We start from the raw sequence: 5,288 nt of genomic DNA on the forward strand, positions 1-5,288 counted from the left end.
GCTACAGCCTCCATTCGGCAGAATGACCAGAGTCCTAAGTCCAGGGACCCCAAGAACGCACCTGGATTCTTCTGGGAAAATGAATGTAGGTGTGGTCAACTTGAGTTGGGAAAAGAAGCAGTTTGCACAATCTTTTTTTTTTTTTTTTGCAGTTTTTGGCTGGGGCTGAGTTTGAACCTGCCACCTCTGGCATATGGAGCTGGCGCCCTACTCCTTTGAGCCACAGGCGCTGCCCTAGTTTGCACAATCTTTGGGTGTTTGCACAGGCAGGGTTTTCTCTCTACCTACGGCCTAGAATTCTGTGTTTCCCAGGTGCCCCCACCGGCAGTCATTCAGAACCTACGACCCAGCTTCACGCACCTGCACAACTGTGACCTGGCCGTCTCGAGAATTGCAGGATGGAGAAGGACCGAATTTTGTTTGTCATCCGTTTGAGGGCACAGAAAGAGTCAAAGACCAGGCAGAAACAGGCTTTTATCTTAACTAACTCGAGCTGGGCTTTGTCGTGTCACAAGGTGGGTGTTTGTAGATTTCCACCAGCGTGGACTCCACTTATCTGTGGCAGAGAGATAAAGACACCACTTGGCCAGCTTCTCCTGGCTCTGGGATGCCCCAGTCACTGCTTCACTCAACAGGCACGGGGGTGAGGCAGGGGCCACTTCTTCTCAAAAAATTCCACTTCCCCTGCCCTGTGCCTGCCGGCTGTCATTAGCCAGGACTTGAAAGGGGTATAACTCTAATTGTCCTTCCTACTCGGAGCTTGCAGCCCGGTCCCGACCCCGTGCCTGGTGCCAAAGAAAACTCCGGATTACATTGCATTTTCTTTATTTTCCTGCCCACTTAACAAAATTATATCCAATGGGCTGTGGCAGAAATACCCATCAACGGGCCGTGTAATGCAATTTCTGGTATATATGCAGGGAGAGGGGGGATAAAAAAAAATGCCTACATTTTCTTTCATTTCTGTCAAAATCAATCAAATTGTACGAAACCGAACATAATCTCTTAGAAAGAAAATGAGGCATTTCCAGCGAAAATAAGCCCCCTTTTACATGGCAACACGCACATACTTAAGAGCTCTCTGTTTTAGTTTTTTTTAATCATGCCTAATTAGTTTTTTTTTAATCACCCACACAACTAAGGCTCTCGCCTGCATAATTTATGACATGGAGGAACCCGTGTCAGAAATCAAATGTTGTAAATTAAAAATAACAAGTTTGAGACGAGTGATTCAATTAAAACCCTAGAAAACATCAGATTATGCATAGCTGAGAGCTCGCACGCAGACACTGGGTGTCAGGCCTGTCAGCTCGGATGGGAGGATTGGATTGGGTCTGTCAGGGGTATTTCAATCAAGTCGGTAAAAAAATTAGAAAACAAAGATGATATTTATTATTAACTTCCAGTGTTCAAAAATACCACTCAGAGGTCTTTCGGTGGAATACTCAACTCGTACGGCTTGGGGTTTATTTGGAGGCCTCGTTCCGGAAGGGAGAGGCTTTGGCTGGCGCAGAGGGAGGGTCCCCCCAGGGTGATGGGGGGGAGCCCTCACTGGGTCCTCTCTGGTCCACCCCACCCCAGTTTCTCTTAATAACACTGAGGACGTCTCCACAAGCTTTCTCGATGCTCTACACACAGAGTCCGGCTGGAGCTTCTATCAGCCACATCTGGCTGGAATTTTCACAAGACTTGCCCAGACACAGAGTAAGGACACTTCTGGGCTGTGTTTTAAATTTCCACCTGGGAAGAACTGGCCTGAATGAAGTTCAAACAGAGCAAGAAAAAGCCCGAGACCTGCTCAGAAGAAGGGATTCTTGATGAGCAGGCAGAGAGGTAGGTGCAAAGCCTTCCCAAGGAAGAATAGGCCTAGAGGTCCCCTGAGATTTTGGTGAGGGTGGCAATTCCCCTCTCTCAAGGTGCAGAGAATGAAAACAAGGCTCTGGTGGGGGGCGGTGCTTCCTCCCTCTCTGAAGACCCTGTAGGGGTGGACACAGGACAGACACCCCTGCAGAAGTGTTGGCGGCCCCAGGGAAGGACAGCGTGTACCTTCTAGCTGGGGACAGGCAGAGTCTCTGCTGGGGAAAGAGACCTTCCAGTGACTCATCACATCTCAGCTGCACTGCGGCGATTTCTATGCAGCCCGTGCATTGTGTCACGTTGCCGTGGGGCCACCCAGTTTGGCCAAGAGAGGACCTTCAAGCATCATTTCTGCAGACAATCGTGGGGTCACCAAGGACCACCTCACACTGGCTTTAAAGACACAGGGGAATTGGACGCATTCACATCAGGCTTCTGGACCCGTGGTTTTTGCTTTCCCACCACGGGTAATATTTCTAGGATACGAATGGCACACCTGTGCTCACCTGTCTACTTGCTGTGCCGTTGACCGGGGCACCGTCTGCAGTGGGAGAAAAACAAGTAACAGACTCAGCAGTTTAACCTCAGCTGCAACAATTCTCGTCACAGAGAATCCTCTCGTTTTCTTCCGGGGGAAAAGGGGATGCCATGTATAACTCTGCATACATTATAAGTGGACTGACTACCTTACAACACAGATGCAGTGAACTTAGGTTTCTTTTCTTTTTTTTTTTTTTTAACTCAAGTCTTTTTAAAAATTTTTTTTGCAATTTTTGGCCAGGGATGGGTTTGAACCTGCCACCTCCGGCATATGGGGCCAGCGCCCTACTCCTTTGAGCCACAGGCACTGCCCCTGAACTTGGGTTTCAAACAAATGAGAACACCTGTTTATAAATAAATATGCTACCATTTACGTATATCCCCTCTTATTTATTTTCTTTTTTCTTTTTTCTTTTCTTTGCAGTTTTTGGCTGGGGCCGGGTTTGAACCTGCCACCTCCGGTATATGGGGTCAGCACCCTACTCCTTGAGCCACAGGTGCCACCCCATTCCCACTTATTTCTCTCGCTAATATCTTGTAATTATCTAGCTATATGTGTTGCATATCTCTGCTACATGTGTTGCATATCTCTGCTACATGTGTTGCATATCTCTGCTACATTTTTTCCTTCGCTGTTAAATTAGTATGTTATAAATATTGTATACAGAGTGGTCGTAAAGTTCGTGTGCAATTTAAACTACTGTGCAATGTTAAATTATACATTAACTTTGTGGTCATTATATTATAAGGTGTCCCAAAAGCCACCACGCACAGGGAAAACAGGAAATCCTAGCTAAAAGTACCTTCCTTTTATAAAATATTCATGACAAAACTTTACAAAGTAGTTACACAATACTCTGTACAGACTGGTCACCACTTTGTAATACAGGAGAACACACTGTATTAAATGTATTCCTATGCTATTATATATGAGTTTGTTTATGCAATTATAAAGAAATGTGCATTTTATATTAAAATAAAATATACATTAATTACGATGTAAAATTATAATTTATATAATTAATAAATATAAAAATAAATATACATAAATTTTACACAATATGCTGTTATAAATTATACTAGATTTTTGTGCTATCATTTCATGCTAATGTAAATGGTATTATATATTATGTGTTATAGTTTATATTGTATATGTTATAATATATAGTATATATGATGCTATATATGGGGGCAGTTATGTATGTTCACAAAATAAATTTGGGGGTCTTTTTTTTTTTTTTTTTTTGAGCTAATCTCACTCTGCTGCCTTGGGTAGAGTGACAGGGCATCATCATACCTCACAACAACCTTGAATTCTGGGGCTCAAGCAATCCTCCTGCCTCAGCCTCCCAGGTAGCTGGGACTACAGGTGCCCACCGTGATGCCTGTCTGGTTTTTCTATTTTTAGTAGAGACAGGGTCTCACTCTTGTTCAGCTGATCTGGAACTCCTGAACTCAGGGGTTCCACCTACCTCAGCCTCACAGAGTGCTGAGATTACAGGTGTGGGCCACCTCACCCAGCCCACAAAATAAATTCTTTGTTGCCATGATCTACTTCTGTGCATTTTGAGGTTGATACAGTATCCAACACCTGGTTAAACTCACTCATTAATTCTGAGTATTTCTCCATAACTTTGCAGTGTTTGTGGAACCATCCATATCATGTATACGGCTTGGCGATTTTCTTTCTCCCTATCTAATTTATCTATTTTTATGTTTTCACAACACTGGCTGCAATCATTACATTAAACAGAACTTGAGATAAGGTGAAAGGCAAAATTTCCAGCCCTTCAGCAGTAAGCATGACGTTTGCTGAAGTGGTTTGTGACTATCTACTGGTTCTCAGATTAGCAGGGTCAAGTCTGTAGGTTGGTAAGATTATGTACATAGGTGTGTGTGTCTCGTGTGGGGTAGACGTTTTTTGGTTGATTATATCCTGAAGAGATGATGACTTTGGTAGATTTTTTATGTTGTAGTTAGGTGATGTTCATTTTCATTCTTTTAACGCGATAGTTTGCATTGTTAAACCAATCTGCGTGCCTGGGATAAGCCTGACCTAGTAGGAGCCATTATCCTTTATTATATCACCAACGTTTTATTTATTACTTTTGAGTCTGTGTTCATGGGGGGGATAGGTCTGCAATCTCTTCCTACATTTCAACGTGCAAAGTCACCCCAGGACATGGCGCAAGTTGGAACTCTCTCCTCTGTTCCCCATCTCTGGGATAATTTTGAGCAATGTTGGCATTAATTTTCTCTTAAGTATTTGGTGTAAAAATACCAAGGTAGCCCCTTTAGAGTCTAAATTTCATTTTTCAAAGGCATTTAGTCAGAGATTCAGTCTCTTGTGTTGTTATAAGACTTTCTGTTTTTCATTCCTTTGGGTGTCAGTTTGGGTAAATTTTCTATTTTTTGGAATGTGTTTATTCTGTCTACATTTCCAAGTTTATACACATAAAGTTGTGCCTAACATCCATCCTCCTACGAGATTTTATAATTTTGCATAATCTTTAGAGATTACCCATTTTTTTTTTTGCCGTTTTCGGCCTGGGGCCGGGTTTGAACCTGCCACATCTGACATATGGGGCCAGCGCCCTACTTCTTTGAGCCACAGGCAATGCCCAAGATTACCCATTTTTCTTTAACGTCTTATATTACTTTATAATGGCTTCTTGGATTTTCTTGATCAATATCACAGTTTTATTTTTTTTTTTATTTTTGCTTTGATTTTTTTCACTTTATTGGTCTTGGGGCCCTGAAGTGCTTTTTATTATGTATTTTTCTCCTGATCTATTTTTAACCTCACTGTTACTATTCACTGGTTTATGTGAGTTTTTTTGGCTGATATGTTTCTAATTTCTCCAGATTTTCTTGCACATTAGCCTTTTTTT

The sequence above is a fragment of the Otolemur garnettii genome, unplaced genomic scaffold (genome assembly GCF_000181295.1).
Source record: "Otolemur garnettii isolate 467f Iridium unplaced genomic scaffold, OtoGar3 scaffold00065, whole genome shotgun sequence".
Lineage (NCBI taxonomy): Eukaryota > Metazoa > Chordata > Mammalia > Primates > Galagidae > Otolemur > Otolemur garnettii.